Source organism: Canis aureus, chromosome 13 (assembly GCF_053574225.1).
Source record: "Canis aureus isolate CA01 chromosome 13, VMU_Caureus_v.1.0, whole genome shotgun sequence".
NCBI classification, from domain to species: domain Eukaryota; kingdom Metazoa; phylum Chordata; class Mammalia; order Carnivora; family Canidae; genus Canis; species Canis aureus.
The window spans coordinates 39,514,410-39,537,153 of NC_135623.1; the positions used below are offsets into that span (position 1 = coordinate 39,514,410).

Consider the following 22,744-nt stretch of genomic DNA (forward strand, 5'->3'; position numbering starts at 1 on the left):
TTCTCATTCTTTTTCTGTTTGTTCCCTTTTTCCTCCTTAAGCTGTCACTCCAATACCTTCACAGAGAATGCCTTTACAGTTTGGCTCCCCTTGTCTCATTCAACCCAGTCAGGGTATGATTTTTATCTTCTCTCCTGGTGTGGCCATCATATTAGATGTGCTGATTCGACCATTCAGAAGAAGCTGAATTATTGAATGCCAGGTTATGTGCCCATCACTGTTAGAATCTACAGATACGCAGGAAAACATCAAGATTAGGATTAATTAGGATTTATGAATACAGTAACAATGTACACAGGGCACATTCAGAGCCCGGGGAAGTGACATTAAAATGAATAGGCATCGGGAAGTCTTTTAGAAAGAGATGGCAATAGAGCTGAGGTTTGAAGAATAAACCACAGTTAGCCAGGCATATAATGGGGAAAATAATTTTCTAGGCTATGCTAGCATCATGTGTGAAAGACTGGAAGCATGAAACAACATGATATGGACAGAACAAAGGACGTACTTCTGGGTGTGGATAATGAGGCTTGATTGGGGACACATATGCAGGCAGAAAACAAAATCATATCTGCTAAGAATTTATGACTTGGAAGCCCTGGGGAGCATTACCAAATTTGTAACAAGGGAATAATTTGGTCAGATCTCTAATTTAGGAAGTCAGTCTGCCATCACTGACGAGGATGGTTTATAAGAGCTGGTTCTAGACAAGGGAGCAGTTAGGAAGCTACTGTAGTAATTCTGCTTTGAAAAATAAGGATCGGAATCAATGCAGAGGTAACACGAGTAGAATGGGACGTATGGCTGGCTGTACAATAAATTAAGAAAATGGAATTTACAGGATTGGTGTTGGGTACAGATGTGGGAGTTGAGCTAGAAGAAAAATCTGAATTAACTCCTGGGTTGCTGGGTTTGGCAAAGAAAGGGATGATCATATTACTTGTTATGAGAAGGAGGAGACATCCAAAAGAGATGTCCAAAAGGCAGTTGTATTTAGAATTTTTGTAACCACAGAGCAAGAGTGCAAGAGGGTCTCACCTGACCGAAGCCCACCTTGTTGCTTTGTTCTCCTTGTAAGTGTTCTATTCTCCTAATCAGACCTTGGACTCTTAAGCAAAAAGAAGAATGTTTGAGTTATTATTTTTTTGAGACCCAGTATAACTAAAAAGATAAAGTACATCTACAACCCGTCTCCGTCGAAGTGACATCTCCTAAGGTTACAGATGTCCCTTGGATCCCAAAAATGGGACAAGGCACAAACATTGACCACATTGCAGTCATCTCTCGATCCCTACTCTAAAACAAAACATGATGATTCATGCTAAAGTATAGTGCTTCACAAATAACCAAATGTTATCTTGCAGCTGAAAACCTCTAGTGAAGTGGGTTTCAAAAAAGAAATATTTTCTGGCTTCATTTTACTGCGGAGGAAGCTGACAAAGAGATCAAGTGACCTGTCCAAGCTCATACTTAATGTGCAGTAAGCAGATTAGGTCCTTCTGACTCTTGCTCTTGCTCTTTCCAAGACACTGCACATGTTCTCCCAGGAAAGCGTGCTTACAAAGGACATCTAAGCTACTCCCCACAACAGCTTAGCAATAATAGCAATTTAATCTCCTAAGTAATCAATCCAGGCTTTTCCATTTACCAGTGAAATTGCAGGTGGAAACTATAGAACTTGAAACTCTACCTTTCCCAGTTCTGTATTGATCCTATTTGATGTGAGCGATATTCACGGGATCCGTGCTATCATCTCATATTTCACAACCAAGCCCTTCAAAGTGGAGTAACCCACAACACAGAAGGTGCCAAGTTTCCTTCTTGGCTCTAAAGGGTCATCAATCCTGACCTCTCTGTTCTCTCCAGCTGCTCGGAGATAGCTGGCTTTCATCCTAATAATTATCACCATCATTATTTTATCACTTTATTCAGAATCCTCTAAATTTCAGTGGGGTCTGTGATACCTGCTGACATCATATTCTTATATGTAGTGATAGTGTCATGCATTATCACCTGCAAAACCCTAACATTTCAGAAGTTGTAATTCCCTGTCAGGTTCACTTTGATAGCACCATACATTGCAACACCGTGTGTGGCTTGGCAAAAAGTTCAATAGAACACGTATATAGATTCATCCTGCATAATTATTTTCTTTTGATTTTGGTGGTTCCTCAGGGATGCAATTTGCAGCGTTTATGTACATGTTCTTATTTAGTGTGATAAACCGAGACACGAATCTTTTGTAAAGGGGAAAAAGGAGAGATGGCAATGTATGGGAGACAGCTTGAAATGTTTTATCTTCATCTACTAAAAATTCCGGGCTGAAAAGAGTAAAATTACCTCCTCTCTCTAAGTGCTTCTACCCTAGTGGCATTATATAATTATCCACAAAAGGGCGTGTCATATTACACAATCACTACCTTTCCCTTAGCTGGAGATTTCAAAGATAAATAGATGAGAAATAACATCGCTTAAAAGAGACATCAGAGGTTCATCGAGACAAGCTTTTTTGCATTGGTCTCTTTTGTAGTAAATGAAGCAACATTTTCATTAACAGAAATGTTAAAACCTTAACTTGTTCTCCTCATTTGACATAGCTTGAGAGATCATTTGTGCATCCTCCGACCTCATCTTCTTCCACTTTCTCCAAGCACACTGCCATCTTTTCAGTTCATGAATATCCCAAGCTCATTCCCAAGGTCCCAGGGCCTTCGCACATGCAGCCAGATCCGTCTTCCTGCTCACCCTCCACAACCACCATAGGTCCACTTGATATGTTTTTTTACCATGTTTTTCTCTATCACCTCATCCTGTTCATTTTCTTTATTTTGTGCTTATCAAAACTTGAAAAAAAATTAAGGGTTACTTCTTGTCTGTCTTCCCAAGCTCCATCAGAATTGCCAACGTGTCTGAGTTGGATGACACCTATTACCAGTGGCTAGTACGCCATCGGTATTCACTGTGTATTTGTTGAATGAATGAATGACTGGAATTTCTACCCAAAATTTTAGATACTGCTTTATATACTTAAAATTACTATTATAGTCTTATATTCAAAACAGAAATATACTTCTATAGGTAGGGGAAACTTCTTTAGTCACAGACGTAGGTCACTATGGCTGTAAGTAGGTGAGTGATAACTGAGGTTTTCAAAACTTAGAATCTATTCTGCTAATGTTCACTTTCTAGTAAGCTTCAAATATGTACAGAAATGAAGAATGAGGGACGCCCGGCTGGCTCAGTGGTTGAGCGTCTGCCTTCAGCTCTGGGTGTGATCCCAGGGTCCTGGGATCCAGTCCCGCACGAGGCTCCCCGCAGAGAGTCTGCTTCTCCCTCTGTCTGTGTCTCTGTGTGTCTCTCTCTTCTTTCTCATGAATAAGTAAATAAAATCTTAAAAAAAAAAAGAAATGGAGAATGAGGCTTGAAACTGTCAATATGATACGATTAACAAATATAATATGGAATTTTTTTAACAAAAGCATCCTGTCCATTTTGTAGAATGAGATGTAGAACCTGTATCACTTCCCTACCACCTTCAAATTATGTGTCCCTTAAGTTACAGAAAAGAAATTCCACAAATGACAATTTAAACTCAAAAGAAATAATTATTTAACTTCAATAATATCCAATTTAATACTGTTTCTTTTGTTTGGTGTACATTCATGATGGAGAATAGCCCAACTTTTTCCTTAAAAAAAAATTCTTGAATTTTGCAAACCATTATTAAAGTGTTAAATCATTCCTGGGCCACGGATAGCTTGATTTCTTAATCCCATGTTTTGTTTTGTTTTGTTTTGTTTTGTTTTTAAATCCCTCCTACTAAACATAGCCATGTTTTACAATGTATAAGATGTGCTAAAAATTTTTTGATGCAGACTGAAATGAGTTAGTAGACTGAGCAGGGACAAGGCGGGGGCAGAGAGAGGGCACTTACCACCTCTTTACCAGTCCTGATTTCATGCAGGTGCATTAGTGAGGCCCTTCCCTTGCCTCCTCCTTCAACTATACACACCTGAATTGCTACCTGAGATGGTTCCGTGTTACAAGAAGTTGAAAACAGACAAAGGATTGACAAAGTTTTCCTCTAAAGGGCCAGAGAATGAATATTTCAGACTTTGTGAGTCGTACAGTCTCTGTCACAACTACATGGACAATAGACAAACAAACATGAATCACTGTGTTATAATAAAACTTTATTTACAAGAATAGGCTGTGGGCCAGATTTGGCTTGTGGCTATAGTTTGCCAAGCCCTGTATTAAAGGATTCTTCTATGCAGCTGGCTCTGTGAGGGTGAGTCAGCCAACATCTATTAAACACCATAGGGTAAAGTCAGACTCAGCCAACATCTATTAAACACCTACTAAATGTCCAGGTTTTCAGATAGTGTCATAACTAAGCTACACAACTGATTGGTTTGGTGTAAAAACTGAAACTGCTTGATTATTAAGTTGTATAGCCAGACCATGAATCCATTCTCCTACTCCAGGGGCTTAGAAGTCAAACAATTCGGGTTTGGATCTTGCCTGGGGCTATTTGTCAACTGTGTGCTTTATGCAAAATTACTCAACTTTGTGTGTCTTGGGGTCTCGTCTACCTCATGCAGTGGTTATGAGAATTAAGAAATAAAACACAAATAGTGCTTAGAACAGTTTCCTGTGCTCAATGCATGTGGACAGCTTTCAAACACAATTCTGCAGACACTTAAGGTTCCAGAGAGTTCTTTCAAAAGTCCCACAGATATTTGATCCAAACAATGCTGTTAAAGCATTTTACTATTTAAAACACTCCAGTAAAATGAAACTTATACTCATGCAATGTGTACCAAATTTAACCTCTTTTCTTCCTCTGTGTGTTAACAGGTCCTGTCAACTTTTTTTGTGCTCAGACATTGAAGCAAAGCTTTTCCTGTTCTGTTTATTTAAAGATTCTGCAGAGAATTCAAGGTAAGCTGACAAAGTTAATTATTGCCATTTTTAGCTACTTATCTATGTGAAGCAGAATTGCCTTGACACTGCAACCAAAATAAAGAAAAAAATAAAACTGGGGGTTGTAGTGGATATGATTTCCATTTCTAATTTCTTGTTAATCAGAAAAAAACCTTCATTATTCCCATTGATTGATTTTATAACAAGTAAATATTAAAAATTATTTTTAAAAATCTTTGAACTAAAAATGACTCCTGGTTTTCTCTGTCTTACACATTAAACATTATGCAAATTTTCATTTGGAGCTAAAAAAGACACTCCCCAGCAATAACATTTAACTAACACTTCATTAGACCAGAGTTGTTTCTTTAGATCAAGGCTTTTTTTTAGAGCAAGGCTTAAAATTCCTAGCATGAAAATGATTCTTATGTATCTTTTTTAAAAATCACACCCTGGTAACCACAACAGGGCAAGCAGCCTTCATTCTCCTCCAGTTGCCCACCACCATCATAGTGCTCTAGTCGCCTTAATATATATTTCTCCTGGGATCTTCCTGACAATCCTCTGAGTTTGCCAAGAAGGTAGTATTAGTCTCGTTTTAAAAATGAAGAAGCTGAATGAGATTTTTGAAAGTCTCAGTGACTTCCCAAGATCATGCCACCAAGCAAGTGGCAGAATCAAGACTCCCATCAGGAGACTTATGAGTACTGGTCCAGAGCTTTTATCCCACCAGCTTTAATACTGAAAAAATGGCTGGGATTTGGGAGTGGAGCTTGGGGAGTTCAGAGGTCAACTTTCAGCCACTGCCAAGGCCGATGGAGACGCAGGCTCACCAAGCATATGTCACTCCTTAGTTGTTTTCCTACATGACAACCTGGCTCTCGAAGGATAAAAGGACAGCCTGAGCACTTGTGAAGCATTTTAATTTCCCTGGCCTCAGTCTTATCTTCTTCAGGAGTCATTTGACATCACACTTTGCTGAAAGATCCACATATGGGTCTCCACCCCAGTCCTCATTACAGTCTCCTAGTGTTTATGCCCCACGAGGGAGAGGCAGTATTGGGCGTTTATATCTACAGCACATAGAGGCATCCAACTCCTATCTGTGGATAAATGGAGGATGGAATCAAGCATCATGCCACGTTCTTCTTTTTCTTTAGATCTCCTTTCTTTTTGCTACCACTATTTTGGGGCTGCTTACACAGGAATGTCGCAGTAAGTTTCCAAGTGATTTTTGCAATTTTGAGCCTATGTCCCTCAGATATTGTCTGCATATCAGCAATGGCATATCACTTCTCCAAGTTCTCCAGCGAAGTTTTTCTAGCATGTCTTAGAATAAGACAAGATTCTCTTCCTGGACTCCAAGTTTCTCTGCAATATGGGCATGCCTTATTGGTATCTGTTGTGCATCCCCTCTGTTCCTATCTCGTCACCACCCCCCACACTCCTTCACGTCCAGGGCAGGCTTGCTGCTTCTTTGTGGCTTTGTTATTGCTTGTCTGCCTGCCAGCTTTCTTTTCTCTCCACAAATCCAAAGCCTAACCCATGATTTCAGACCCAATCCAACCTTCATTTTCCATGAACTCTTCTCCAGTAATTTTAGCCCTTTATAATTTTCATAACACAAATTTTATACTTGGTGACACTTATTTTATGGGTTAGTCCAATCTCTATGGAGACTGTAAGCAGCCATATAAATTACACCCACATTTTCCTACCACCCTCACTATAGATACCCACTAAATTAAATGCTTAATAAAATAACTCATAGATTTAACGAAATTGATATCACCCCAAAGCACAGATACAAAACACAAACATTTCTGAGACATGTCCCACATATGGTCCATGCTTATCTCAAGGTAATTTTCCACTGTGCTTTCGATAAAAGAGAAACCTACATTATAATTTATAGTTTGTTTTTCCTCCTTGGGCACTGCCATTGTCAGTGATATTTATTAAATAAAACCTTCCACTGAAGCATATATAAATGCCTAAGAATGAAACATGGTCAATATTTAACAACTGACTGCCTTCTAATTGGTTAAACGAAATGAGTGACACATTAGCTAGTCAAACTCCTTTCACCTGGGAAGATCTCTATCGATTTCCTTTAGGGTTATCTAGAAGATTCGGGAAAGTCTAAAGGCATTTCAAAAGATTTCGACGAGTGGGATATGATTCTGCCTTTCGTATCCACTGACTAGAAGGAAAAACTAAATCCAGAAGAGATTCTTTTGAGTGAGATTCTCTCTGTGATTCTTTAACCTATATATATTTTTAAAAATCCAATATGAATGAAAGACAAACCTTATTTGTATTTAAGAAATGAAGAGAGAAGTTGTAGGCTGTTATTATCAGGGGACACTTTACACCTGTTCCAGAAGATGAAGGTGCATTTTTGTCTTGGAGCGTGCCTTTAAAAGAGGTGGAGGCTACATAGCCTGGTCGTGGCTGCAACCCGAGCGAGGAGGGAAGGGTGAGGAAGAGGCGCACACCACTGCTATGAAGTTTTAGCCATTCTGATAGTTCAATATTCATTTTCTACCTGAAGTTGATGTCGGGGTTATTGGAAAACAAGCAGTCGGTTGACTGAGCAGAAGCAATCTGTTGTATTCTGTTCTCTGAACCCAGAGATAATCAAAGACTGTTATTTCATCTCTTGGCTGACCTAACTTTGAGTGGAAAGTGAATTAGGGATGTGAGGTACCAGATAATTTGAGCATATTAAAAAAAATCAGCATGCCTCTTAAAATTGGTCAGACTTAGCTGATAATTTTTTGTTCTCTTTATTGGTAATTTGGGTGTTTTTGTTTTTGTTTTGTTTTGTTTTGTTTCCTGTATCCCAGACTCTTCTGTTGCTGTGGAATTTAATCTATTAGATAAGAGTAAATGACTTAAACATTAATCATATTTGCAAAAAAAGCACAGAAAGATGTAAAGGCTGTACGCAACAGAGAATTATACCCCAGGGTAGAAATTGAGTAGGCGAATTAGGATAGAACTCTATGAAAGTTTAGATATTTTCCTTGAATTCCCAACTGGAGATTGCTACTCTTTGCGTTGCTGTTCATTAGTCACTTAAGCCTTAGTCATGTCGATTCGATTAAGACGACCGCACTCTTGGGGCATGGAAGAAAATGATGAGTGCGCATATACTTGTTAGGAAAAGGAGCACTGGGCTGGATGGAAGCTGAAATATCTGGGCTCCAGTCCCAGCGCCTCCCTGTGGGACCTTGGACAAGCATCTTCACCTCTCTGGTCTCTCACCTAAGGTGCACAGGAGAATTTGAACTAGGACAGAAGTCCAAATTGTGCTCCACTACTGGGGGGAGGGGTGGTGGTGGTGAAAGCAAAGCCTACCTCGGAGTGCCCACACTCTCTTTTCTATTCCCTGGAAGGTTCACCACCCTTGGTTCCACCCCACCACACTCCCACCCAGATCTGCACATGGATCATTTCTTCCTGTCACTTTAGCTCTCTGCTATGATGTATTCCCTTAAAAGTCCATTCCAGAGAGTTCTCTCTAATGCTTCGTGTCTCAGTTATTCCTCATCCCTTACCCTGCTTTAATTTTCTTCTTGGGATGTTTCACGACTTACAAATACATACATTTTCATGCATTTCCTTTTTTTGTTAGCTGCCTCCTTCCCTAGGATATAAGCATTATGAGAGCAGGGATCTTGTCCATTTTATGTGTGCTTGAAACAGTAGTAAGGATTGAATAAATATTTAGTAAAGAACGAATGGGTGAATGAGTTCCCACTTGGCACAGGAAGCCATAAGCTGGAAGGGAGGAGCAATTGGCACTGCCAGTTTTGCCACAATCCCCACCACTCCCACTGCGTGCCGGTGCTGAGCCCATTTGTTATTAGGGCTGTTTTTCTTATATCCCACTTTTCCCATTGATGTTCCTGTTTGTTCCATGTAAGGTATTTCCATTTATGACATGAGGCTCCTGAGCTAAGATGTGTTGGGCCAAAAAAAAAAAAAAAAAATCTACTGCTAAAAATATTCGAAAACTCCTAGACAAGAGGACCTTTCAAATCCCTTCCAGCACTAACAGCCAGTGAATTCATCCTTCACAGCCATTCAGATCTGTAAGTATGAAATACAAGACATGTATATTCAACTTTCCTTCATCGCCTCCTTTAAACGCTTCTTTTTTTCTTTTTTGAGGCAATCCCCGGAGGAGCACACCACGTGAGCCCATTAGGAGAACAGTTCACTCCCACCTGCCACCGCCAGCCAGCCAACGATCTCAGCTTCCCCACTCTACTCCTGATCCTGTCGAGTCATCCCATCCCTGAGTGGCAGGATGGGCAAGGACAGCTGGGGGGCTCCACATGCATTTGGAGGAAGGGAACATGTGAGGTGGGTTGCTCCATTCTTCTACTCCTTTTACGGAAAGAGACAGCTGCAATCTTGTGTAAGAAGTAAACATAAGCCAACAGGGCCCAGGGCCACTGGGCAGCCAGCAGTGAGATGTATTTTTCCCCACTGAGGGCACCATCCCAGTACCCAAGCTCAGTCCCCGCCCCAGGCACAGACCAAAGCAAGGACTTTGCACACCCAGTTCACTTGGCCAAGCCCTGTCCAAGATGTGCCACTCAATACCGAATGAAATGAATGTGATTCACGTTCCCCGGCTGGGTCAGCAGTCCATCACTGCTCATCTCACACAGTGGGGTCCTGTCCCGGCCACCTCTGTGTGCACTGCTCAAAAATGCAGTGTTTATCTTGGAGAGGCAGCATCTTTAGGTTCAGGAGTCTGCATCTGTGCAGAACTGGCTCACGGAGAAGTAGATCTCCCCGTATAGGAAAGTCAGGGTGTGTTTAGAGGTGCTCTCCGATTCAGCTGTGGCTGGCTCATTCCCTTTGTGCCCCCTTCCCTTTTGTTTGCTTATACAAGAAAACAGTATATTCATTTCTTCCTTTTTCCCACCACCATCCCTCTTAATGGCCAGGCCCATCTGTCCATCTGTCTGAAACCATTCTTGGTTGCACAGTTTTGAATCCAGGTAACAATCAAAATGAAGAAATGATTCTCCCTCCATATTTTCTCTGAAGGGATGAAAATGATTAAAACAACAACAACAACAACAACACCCTTTGTTTGTGTGTTTGCTGCATGTTCTCCGGTTGACATACCACAGTCAGTGAACTGCCAGGAATAAAGCCTGAAAGCAGATGCTGTGCTGCTGTGACCTAAAGGTGCACTGTTTCCTAAATATGCTGGGACTGAAGACATTCTTTATTTTTAAAAAGGGGTGTGGGGTGTGGGATGACACTCTGGATTTTTGCATAGTTCTATTTTCAACCTTTTCTTCTCAATTTAAAACTAAGATTCTTTATCTTCATGTGTGTCCTTTAAGACAACTTGGTTGGCAAGTAAAATGCACTGAGAAATGAAAAAACAACAACAACCATCACAACAACTCCTCTGTGCCCTGACCGTCATGAATTCAGGCACTCAGGATAGCTACACACCTATGAGTTTGAATCAAAGACGTTCACAGATGCAGTAAGGATAAAGAAGGAATTTGCCTACAGGAATCTTTTATCCTGTGGGGCTTCGTGTCACCCGGTGGTGTTGCTGGTTTTTTTACAAAGCCATTGCCCTTCTAAGAAGTATTGATTTAGTCTGGTTACACATGTCAAGTGAGAGGACATGATCAATGAGTCACTTCTTCAAAACATTTATCCCGGCCATGGAATCTGCCAATTTTTATAATCTCCAAGATGCAGATCCAGGAGTGGGGGAAGAAGTGAATATTTGAAAGGTTTCCCTCATCTTTTTTTTTTTTTTCTTCCTCTCATGTCCATAAATGAAAACCCAGGTTAAAGGATATCATTTCCTAGGTCTCTTTCTCTACCTCTCCACATTATCATCACTTTTTGTTGTTGCTGCTGTGTGTGACCTGAAGGAGCATGAGATGACTTTCCTCAAATATCTGGGTTTTAAATTTAGTTCCTATCTCCTAAGCAAAGCGAATAATGACTCACTGCCCTGTGGTCTGTGGAAATGTTATCAGCAAAGGCATCCACCTCAGAAGAAAACAAACTGAGACGAACTCCTGTGGGCCTATGTTTCCAACCATCTCCTGGACTCTGGGAGCATTTCCTGAGCCAGAGATCTCTTTAGCTGCATCTGGATGGCTCAGTCAGTTAAGCATCTGCCTTTGGCTCAGGCCATGATCTTGGCATCCTGGGATCGAGCCCCACGACAGGCTTCCCTGCTCAGCGGGGAGTCTGCTTCTTCCTCTGCCCCTCCCCATCCCATGCTCGCTCTCTCTCTCTCTCTCTCTCCCTCTCTCTTAAATAAAATCTTGGGGGGGGTATGTCTCTTTAGAATCACTTACTGTGAGACTACTTTGTGACATTTAGGAAGGGCTGAAGTCTTTAACACCAGATAGATTGGGAGGCAAAGCGCTTTGAATCAATAATTTCCATGATCTCTGAAATTCAGTAAACGGTGTTTCTTAAATTAATGGAAGTCCATATATGACAGGCTCAACAGGGCATCAACTCAAGGGGAATTTATGGATAAAGTTCCAAAGGTACTCACTACAAGACAGCTTCACTTGGGGGATCCCCCAGTTGGTTTCTGCCATAGAATTTTTCTGAGGCCGGGGTGTCTGCAAAGACATTGCTTCTAAGTATCTTTGAATTACAAGGACAGCCAGCTGGCCATTTGCTAAGTTGACCCTCGGAACCAGAAACTGTGCTTATCTGTGGCATCTCTAGTACTCACAAGTATGCCAGCAAGGAAATAGGCACAACGTTTATTTTTCAGGTCGGGAACCTGAGCCATTAGAATGGAAGGTAGCACGCCCTAGACCACACAATTTGTTAAGTATTGTTTTTTTTTTCTTTTTTCATAAAAATGGCATAGATGATTTAAGAGAACCACCTTTCCAAAGAAGCCATATAGACGCAGAGTGCCAATTTCTTCCATAGTTTAATGCATTCCTGGTATTGAGGGATTTTGGAGAGCTAAATGAATTCCTTGCTATGTCCTATGCCACTATTTATGTGTTCTTATGAGGGTCATTCATTTTATATACTGAATGCTTACTTGAAAGGCTCATTGCCTTATTCCATGTGCTAATTTGTAGGGAGAAGTTTATGTATTTGGGGAATTTAATTCATTCTGTGTTTTATCCAGGAAATGAGAGCCAGATGTCTTTGGACATTTGTTATTTGCTTTAAATAAAAGCTTGGGGTAAAACAAGAGAGATATATTGATCGGCCATTGCATCTTCCTTGGAAGAAAGTGAACGTTTTCATATCCTACATCTCACCATACCTTAAACCGTTAGGACAGACTCTAATAAAAAGAAAACATTTGAAATTTCCTGTTATTTGTGGATGGCAGGGTTGGGAAGGTGCATTCGATCAGATTCACAGAGCTCTCAATTAATCTAAACTCCAAGCAAAGGGCCTCTGGAGTGTCAGGGACCTTGAGCAGAAGCACTTTCTAGGAGAGTTCATGGCCAGGTTCACAGAGAGGTCACGGTCCTCCTGCACTCTCGAGGCCGGATCCTCGGATTGCATTTCAGGCAGCGACACTCCACTAGTAAGAGGAGCTCACTGAGCCCTGTCCACGTGTGTCTGCTGGCTCGCCCGCCTGTCTGGCATCTCTGCCTCTCCTCTTGCACACTCCCCTGCTCGACCTTCCAAAGCGAATGAGCTGTCCTTCCAAATATCACCCTAACTCATGCAACAGCTGGAGGCAAGAAAGAGCAAAATAGACTGAGCTCATGAAAAGGGTATAAGCAGTGAGTTTTCTTTCTTTCTCTCTCTCGTTTTTCATCATGAAAGATGTTTGGAAAATCCATCTTAAAAACTATTCTTTTTAAAAATTTCATTCATAAGGATTGTTGAAGAATTTCTCAGAGAGTCTCAGTTTAGCAGGCCTTTTGGAAAGGATGCATAGCTAGTTTGCTGTTTCTCCTTTTCCCTGTCCCTGAGCTTGGGGGAGGATTAGAGAGATCTGGCAAAAAAAAGAAGGCTACTACCTACTACCCCGCTTTTCCTTAGCAAGTCCAAGGAGCTGCACCACCATGCTCTGTGAATTTCTCTGGAAGCATGGACAGCTACCATATTTGTGAGAACTGGCCCATGCTCTGAAGACAGAGGCCTGCTCCCTTTATTTGCCCTTGCATCCGGCTTCACTCTGATCTGGAGTCAAAGAAATGATCTGTTGTACACTTAGGGAAGCACCTCAAGATCTCTTTGGCTCTGTTACAGTTAGGGACATTCCTCACCTTCTTCACATAGTTTTATTATGGCTTAGGGGACTTGGAATGAACTCAGATAAATGACTGAGACATGGTGACTTCATGCAGAACAACTTATTGCACAGTAATATCAATTTCTACCCCCCCCCCTTTTTTTTTTTTTTTGGTAGTTCAATCAGGGGAATCCCAAATGCCTAGTGTATGTAAGATGGTGTCAACAAGGTACATGACAAACTCTGGTCCTGACAGAGAGTTGTTTAATGAATTTAAGTCAACTTGGGGAGAAGTGGCTAATATGTGGTCCTCTGTCCCACATGGAGTAAAGACCACAAAACTGGGAAGGACAGGTAACACACTGGGTGACAGGATCAGGGTTCAATAATATCTTAGGAGCCTGGCATGGGGGCCAAACCCAATATGTTAACATTGGACAATATATACTAATTATGAAATTCTGCATTTAAATTTTAAAAAATGTAATATCAGCCTTGGGGTAGGATCAGCAAAGTTTAATACTGGTTAAAAATATTTTGGAGGGGTGCATTGGTGGTGCAGTTGGTTAAGCATCCAACTCTTGGTTTCTGCTTAGGTTGTGATCTCAAGGTCATGAGAGAGAGCCCCACGTTGGCCTCTGCACTCGGAGCGAGTCTGCTTGAGATTCTCTCTCTCTCTACCTCTGCTCCTCTCACTCATGCTCTCCCTGTCTCTCTCTCTCTCTCTAAGCCGAATAAATAAATTAAAAAAAATATTTTGGAGGGATTCCTGGGTGGCTCAGTGGTTGAACGTCTTTCTTTGGCTTAGGTTGTGATGCTGGGGTCCCGGGACTGAGTCCTGCATTGGCTCCCAGTGGGGAGCCTGTTTCTCCTTCTGCTATGTCTCTGCCTCTGTGTGTCTGTCATGAATAAATAAATAAAGTCTTTTAAAAATGTTCTGGAGATTTTTATTGTACATGCTTAATTATGATATGACCTTCAAAATATCCCAAATAATCTTAATCCGAATTAATAAAAATAACATCTATCATTTATTGAGTACCTAATATGTCTAAGATAATAAAGTTATAATGATAGGATAACTGTTCCTTTTTGGTCCAGAGGAGAAAATGGAGAAGGTTAAGTAACCAGCACTAGGCCAAAACAGCAGAGCCAAGACTTCAATTATGATTGAATGCTAGTAATGAAAACAAATCTCCAATAAACAAGACATTGGTTATTGAAATCACATATAAAGAATGTTATTCATCTTAAGGAACAGAATTAAATAAAAACTAGAGGGTGTCCAGAGGAAGATGACCATTATACTAAAAAAAAGTCTGGAAGCCATGCAATAAAAAAAAGCAATGGTAAATATTTAACATGGAAAATTAAAGATTTGGAGGGATTTGGGAGATATTTTTGGATACTGGAGACCTAGGATCAACTGGAAGCTACAGGCAAACAGATTTTAACCGCCCCCCCCGCCCCAAATTTCCAGTCATGAAAGTTTCATTACAAACAAGGGAAGAGAAAGCTCCAAAATGAATTGAGCTCATTCATTCACTGGAGATACTCAAACATATCTACTCAGCCATCTACTAAGATTGTTTCTGAGTGAAATTCTGCCTTTGGAGACATTTGGCTTACTTGAGGGATTCTTAATTTGAGACCCACAGGTGAGCATCATGAAGTCTTTGAATGCCTGGAAATCACATGCAAAATTGTATGTACACACACACACACACACACACACACACACACCCTATGCATATATATTTTCCCCTCCTGGGATGTGGTACTTATATTTCTTGAGATCCTCAAAGCAATTTTATAAAACCTGTGAACCAGTAAATGGAATCCCTTCCAATTCTACAATTCTCTAATTCTGTTTTGTAAAACTAGTCTTCACCATCATAGAGGTGCACCCAGCAGAATTGTGTGATTGATTTAATGTTCGAGACAAAAGAGAATGAACAATTGAGGAAAAGTACAGCATTTTGAACCTAGTAACTGAGAAGCTGTTGATACCACTGACAGATAAAGAAAATGAAGGAGAAGCAAGCAGTCCATTATCAGTAGAAGATAATTAAGTAGAAATAAATGGACAAGCTGAAGCCTGTCTAAGATTCCAGTACTGAGTGTTCTGAGTATGTAATCCAAATATTCTTTTACATCATGGCAGAAAAATGCTGAAATCTAGAGATGTATAAATAGAGAAAAAGCCACTTGAAATTTAGAACCATGAAATGTTGTAACTCTAACTGGTCTACAGATCACTTACTTCAACCCCCTAATGTTACAATTGAAGAAACCACATCTCAGAAAAAAAGCTAAGAGATATTGCTCTCTACTCTGGTACTTTGGTTGCCAACCCAAGTCTCTGCCTACAAGTTTAAGGGAAAAAAGTCCAGATTTCTAAAACATTCACATTTGGAAGAAAGATACCACTTAAATTTTCCAGGGAGGGGGGAAAAAAAGCTAGTCTTAAGTATATATAATACACAAAGATCCACTTTGTTATGGTATAAGGCCAGACCATAACAGTGCCCCTTAAGAGTTTTAAGTATGAATTCCACTCTTCAGCATGTTCTGGGGTGTTTTCACAGTATTTTTGACCTTGGTCTTCATAGTCTGATTTACCTCAGGAGAATTACACAGATTCTTCAACTATAAAGAACAAAGGAGTGCATGACTGTGTTATTTAGTATTGGTGAATTAGCCCCACAAATCTTTGGGTTTCCTTTTACATGTTGTCTTGCCAAGTTCTAAGATCAGAGTGAGACTAGCCCTAGAAGTGCTCATGCATAAGATGATCTTTCATACCATCTCTGTCCATTGGATGGAAAGATTCTTTCTAAGCCACATGAGGTTCTCCCAAGTCCAGTTCTGAGTCAGCAGGTCTTTAATAGATGTACAAACTTTTCCATGGCTTCTTTTTTTTTTTTCCCCCTCTGACAAGGTCAAGGTAGGGTTGAAGCAAGAAAAATTTGGAACTAGCCCCATTTGGGACTTATTTCCTGAGAAAACAAACTGTTTTTCATAATCCGAAAGTTTATGGAATTTTGACATGCAAGTTATATGTGTGTGTGTGTGTGTGTGTGTGTGTGTGTGTGTGTTCATTTTTTGAGGAACTCACATTAAATAAAATTTTGCTTGGGGAGTTGCTAGAATGACTCAGGTGTCAGCTGCTATAACTTCAACTTTAAATATTAAACCCAAACACAGGCTCCATGTTCCAATTCATACTGAAGCTTTATAATATATGGCCTTGGAGTATAGGGATAATGATCTCTTGGGAGAGGCAAGATCCAATTAAAATTCAGTTTGCTGTCTTTAGGAAAGACATAAGCTGTTATATATCCTTTGAGAGGGTCTTAGGAAATACACACCTGAGCTTTAAATGGCTACTCATTTGACTGTGAAGTTGAATTTCAATTCATCTGGGAGTCAGAGCCTAAGAAAGAATTCAAATAACAACACTCTGATATTTCCTGGTGTGTTACCAGGGAGAAAAGAGCTCCTAGAAAATGAATGCCTTACACATTTGCAGATATTACCAACCACTTATAAAAACAAGACTATTGTTATGCGTAAAAGTCATTCCTTTTAGGGGAAACCTAAGAGTGAATTGAAATGTGGCTGACATTTCTACCACAAGACAAAATGCTTTTTTTTTTTTTTTTAAATATCATGTTTAAGTTCTCTTAAACAAAGAAAAAGGAAAGAAAAAAATCTATAACCCAGTATTCATAAGCAATTTCAGACACTTCGCCCATAAAATAACTCACTGGAAGACATTATTACACTTCTAAACACAAAAGCTATTAGCAGGCTTTTCTAATTCTCTCTCAGTTCAGTAAGGGGATTATTGACTATATATATATATTTTTTAAGACAAAAATACATTGTAGATTGAACAGAAAATATACAAATGATTTCGATTTCATTCATTAGTTGACTGCTAAGACGAAACACTCCAACAATGGACAAGAGCTTCCCCACCCCCACTTCACTCCTTGGTTCTTTTGCTTCTTTCCTTTTTTCAAGGGTCTAATATATTTTTTTAAATACAAAAAAGAAAAGCCACGATATTGCCTCAGAGCTACCCCATCTCACTGCCCCACTTCAAATTCTGTTTGACTGTAACTGTTTCTATTTGAAACCACAGATTGATGAAGTAAGATTGATGGATTATCATATATCTATATTAAGTACTAAATGGCATTGTACCAGAGGTGTTTTAGTTATACAGCCTATTTATTTCTTCAACAAATTGGCTGAATAGCAGTATTAGTTAAAGCAATGCAAGTTGATGTAATAAATAAGCCCCTAAATTTCAGGGCCAAATTTTAATATCATCAAGGTTTAATTTTCATTGGCAGAAACAATGCCTTGGGAGTGATTCGTATGACTCAGGGAGTCAGAATCCCTCATCCTGTGTCTCCACCATCTTCTGGAGCCTCAGAGCCTTCTCTACTTACCCAAGATAAGGAAAAAGAAGCTTGAGAGACTCCCCTTTATAAACCACCTTCTGTTCACATGCTATTGGAGTGAACGAATCACATAGCCACACCTAATGCAAGATGATTGAGAAACGAATTTCACAATGGGCCAGCCACTTTCCTGTGACAACTTCACACTCTGGAAGAGGTTAGCCACAGTACCTTGGATAAGATTCTGTGCTGGGCATTGTGGAACGTTTTGAACTAAATGAAACTGGCCTCTTGGCTTCCAGTAGCCTGCACTTGAGCAAATTTTTCCAAGTGTCCTATTTCCTTATCATTAATAATAGTTAATATGTAGCAGAAGCTTGATGTCAAGCTCATTACGGATCCAGAGGGTATGTACGTGGTATTTCAGGACCCTAACCCTGCTGTATAAATGTCCATACCCATGTTCCTACCTTCTACATTCTTCTGATCAAAGATTGCACAAAGCAGAACCCACACCAGACAATGAAATAATGTGTATTATACTAAACAGAACCCCAGCACTGATTGCTGGGGTAGTAGCTGGTCATAAATGAGGGCCTGATTCCAGCTCATAAGAAGCTGGATTCCAAAACACAATCACCTATTAAAAAAAAGATTTTGTAAAATATACAGTGCCAATTTGACAGCTTTTCCTCTCCCCAAAAACGAAGAAAAGATTTCTCTAATTCTTGTTTCCTATTGTAATTCTCCCATGTTTTAGGGGCATGGTTTAAAAAAAAAAAAAAAAAGAAGAAGAATTCCACATATAGAACACTCCTTGACTTGGAGCAGAAAAGAAGTGTATTCTAGCAAAGGATATAGTTCACATGCATAAATAACTTGTATACATACAAGGTAAAATTGGGGATAAATCACCTCTAAAATGTGTAGATGACATTCTATCAGGGGAGAGAGATTACGAGCAGTTTTGCAAAGGCAGTGAACTTTCAGCTAGGGCTTTTAGCAACATGTAAAATTAATTGAATTGACCAAGTGTAGACAAAATAGGAAATTGCCATTTGGAAGCATATGATCTACTCAGTTAGTCAACCAACAAATACGTTGAGTGCCTCTCTGTAAGGTGGGGTATAAAGTACAGAGGGAAGAGGGGGGCTGTAAAATATGCAAGACCGCTTCTACCCTCATTGAGGTCTGAGCTAAGAGCAAGAACGGAAGAGAAAGGACAACTGGCACGTATGGAGAACCCACGTGTGCCTGGCAATGTGCTAAGTGCATCAGCTGTATTATCTCATTTGGCATTAATGCACACAGAGCACTTAGCCAGGTGCCTGGCACAGAGAGATTGTGCAATAGTGATAGTTGTGCTTTAAATGCCAATTTTATGTGGGGGTTATTATTATCTCTGCTTTCAAAATAAGGAACGTAAGGCATCGTGAGCCTAGGGGATCTATTCAAAGCCCCTTAGCTGGAGAAATCAGACACACACAGATGGAAAGCTCAATAATAATGAGAGTATTCTTGAAAAAGGGTGGCCTGAGCACCCACCCTGCCACCTCTTCTCCTACCCCCTCATTCTAATTCAAATCAACTTCCAACTTAAGCGGAGCATCTTTGGGGTAGGGTGCTAGATGGAGCGTAGAGGATGCATACCAGACCTCCCACCTCTGGGGGTCCAGCTGCAGAAAGCTGGTGGTGAGCTGATTTCCATGCACCAGTAATGATGAACTAGGGGAAAGAGTCAGAGTGCCAAGCTTCCTGGAGAGAGTATAGTCTGGGAGGGGGGATCTGTGAACCCTTAAGGGGCAGTGCTCCATCTTGGGGGATGATCTTGGGACCCCCTGCTGGTATCGTTGGCTTTGAAGGAGTTTGGACAGACCTAGACAGACAGGCTCTGGTGCTCTCTGCCTTTGAGGCTGGCCAGCCACCTTGCAACTTTGTGGGGAAATGGTTTCCTTTCGGCGATTTGCCAGTTAGGGACCCACACTGCTGGATCTCCCTCCATTCCTGTGACTCAGGGTTCCGCAATGCTAATCCAGGCAATCAGAACCAGAGGTCAACATTGAAAATAATGAACACCCCAAGGGGACTCAGGAGTCAGATGGAGGAATAATGATCCACATACCAAGAAGGATATTCTTCTGCTAAAATAGAACAGCCAGAGGAGACAACCACTTTAAAAAAGAGTAAAAAGCTCACTTACAGAGATGAAAAAGAGCATTAAAACAACTTTCCATATGGGGCACCTGGGTGGCTCAGTGGTTGAGCATCCGCCTTGGCTCAGGTCATGATCCTGGGATCATGGGATCCAGTCCTGCATCAGGCTCCCTGCAGAGAGCCTGCTTCTCCCTCTGCCTATGTCTCTGCCTCTCCCTCTCTGTGTCTCTCATGAATAAATAAATAAAATCTTAAAAAAAAACTTTCCATAGTTTTTATATTTTACAAATGTAATTCAGTTAAGGCAAGGGTGATCCCAGATAAGGAAGTCTCAATAACAGCTGAAACTGGATCTGCCAAATGCCAAATGAGTAGTTTTGTTTCTCACAATTAGCTATCATTAGACTCCCTCCCGGGATGCCCGTTAAAGACACAGATTTTCAACTTAGCCCCAGGTTTGAAACCCCAGATGCCTGTTAAAGACACAGATTTTCAACTTAGCCCCAAGTTTGAAAACCCAGAAGTAGAACCAAAGAAGTGGCATTTCTGTTTGAAGTGGGCAGTGGTTTTGCTTGATGGGCACTGGTTACAGGGAACTGTTGAGCAGGGAGGCAGATGTTAAATGAGGTATTTCACTGAGTCTGCAGGGGCTGTGAAGGGTGGGTCGCATGAAGAAATGATGGCTGACAAATAGGAAATGAAAATTGATGAATGTTTTGTTTGCATGACATCAACTTTTCATGGGGGGTAGTCACACACACGTCACAATTGTAGATCTAAAATCAAGTCTAAAACTGCCATATGTTTAAATCTAGCCTTAAGTAACGTAAAACAGATCAGATAAATAAGAAGTTGAAGTCCTGCACTTTTGCAAAATTTAAAAAACCTGGGTTCATCTAGTTCACATTTTCCTCACTCTGTGTGTGGGTGGGTGTGTTTAATAACATAAATATCCAAGTTAAATTCTGCAGTCTTACTTTTTTAACCATTGACAATGACAGTGGTTCATTTGTCTCCCAATGTTCCATTTCAAGAGAGATGGATCACCGTTTTGGCAAGGTCTGAAGGAACAACAATGGGAGTAAATGGAGTGTTTGGAAGACAAATGTGTGGTGGTGTGTCCAATTTGATAGAATCACCCTTGCATATTTTTCTCCTACATTTCCTGAACTACTCCTGCTAAGGGAGACCACTAAGAAGCCAAATACTCCTTGGCTTTGTTTCCTTTTGAAAGGCTGCTTCCAGAGCCACTGATGTAAAATAACAGGAATCAAAGGATTCATGGATCAAGAAAGATGGTTTCCAATAACTTCCAGCAGGTTGTTCCCATGGAGCTGATTTTTTTTCCCAGGAGGTGTGATGGATTGGAACTAATGCACTCAAAAAATTTCACCACCACTTATTTACTAAAAGCAGCCAAGCTCCACAAGGCTTGACCTTGCTGCCGTTGTGAGACTCACAGCGTGACTGCTTCTCCAAGAGAAACAAGCCCAACACTTCCCTGCATCAGAACCACAGAACACTAGTCTCAAGAAATACTCTGCAACAAATTGAAAAGCATTCTGTCATCAAATTTTGGACAAGAGGCACACACACGCTGTCACCTCTCAGAGGCCCACGGGACATGTTAGCATATGTGAGCTTCTGAGGGCCTCACGGTGGAAAACAAAACAAAACAAAGCAAAAAACATGTTTAACTCTCTTTAACTTAGAACTTCCAAAACTTATTTAACTGCTTATTTTAGTTTGCTACGGCTGCCTTGGAAAGTCCCACAAAGTATGGTTTAAAAAACAAAATTTATTGCCTCACAGTTCTGGAGGCCAAAAAGTCTAAGAAGAAGGTGTTATTTAGTTTCCTCTGAGGACTGTGAGGAAGGTTCTCTTCCAAGCTCTTTCCTTGGCTTGTAGATGGCTGTCTTCATGTTCATGAGGCATTCTGCCTTTGTATCCGTATCCAAATTTCCCCTGCTCATAAGAATCCCAGTCATATTGGATCCTAGGGCCTATCCTAACTTGATTACCTCTGTAAAGACCCCATCTCCACCTAAGGTCACATTCTGAGGTGCTGGGAGTCAGGACTCGTGAATGAACATGGGAGGGGTGAGGACACTATTTATTCAACACTGAACCCCTTTTGCAAATGTCATCTATTAAAAGCATGCAGCACACATTTGGGGAAATGTAGCCATGGCCTCACCGATACCGTACTTGGCTTCAGTATTTCCCAAGTACCAATTGCAGAATAAACACAGAATCACTGGGGGGCGGGGGAGGGTAAAAATTCTAGATTCTTGGGTCTCACTTCCAGAGATTGAAATATACTAGATCTAGAGAAGAACTCAGGCACTTGGAAGTGGGAAACCTGCCCAGCATCAGGCATATAACCAGCTTGGAGTTCTACCACCATTTAGCACTCCCTCTTTATTTTTAGACTTGATTTGGGCCAGAAATCCCGGAATAGCTGTGTAAGGATTGTGCTTTCTTTGAAAACAGTGTGAATATAGAATTGTTTCCTCATCTCTGTTTTTATCACATCTTGTATCTGCCTCCATCCTGATACAAACTATGCAATGTGCATAGAATCCCTGCCTTATTCACCTTTTTACTCTCCCTTCTTCCAGGGAGTTGACACATAATGATCACTCAGTGAGCACTTATTTTTTTAATAATAAGTGCTTATTTATTTATTCATGAGAGACACACACACACACACACAGAAGCAGAGACATAGGCAGAGGGAGAAGCAGGCTTCCTGCAGGGAGCCCAATATGGGACTCAATCCTGGAACTCTGGGATCACGCCCTGAGCTGAAGGCAGATGCTCAACCACTGAGCCACCCTCGCATCCCTCAGTAAGCTCTTGTTGAATGAATCAGTACCTGAAGCATTGCCCATGAATATATACAACTATTTTATTATTAAGAAAATTCTCAAGGTTGACATATCTTTAATCTTGGGAGACTTTATGTACTAGAGATTTTAAAACATAACCTAGGTAAACCTTTCTTACCGCC

At 40.7% G+C, this 22,744-nt stretch overlaps 1 long non-coding RNA gene across 1 annotated transcript in view; it reads right to left on the reverse strand.

Annotated features, from left to right (window-relative positions):
• The window catches only part of LOC144281633 (uncharacterized), a 33,052-nt gene that overhangs the window by 7,071 nt on the left and 3,237 nt on the right, over nt 1-22,744 (reverse strand). The window contains exons 2-3 of the long non-coding RNA XR_013350066.1: nt 1,039-1,108; nt 57-227 (exon numbers count right to left, since the gene is read on the reverse strand). This is a non-coding gene — a long non-coding RNA (uncharacterized LOC144281633). The remainder of the gene's footprint in view (nt 1-56; nt 228-1,038; nt 1,109-22,744) is intronic.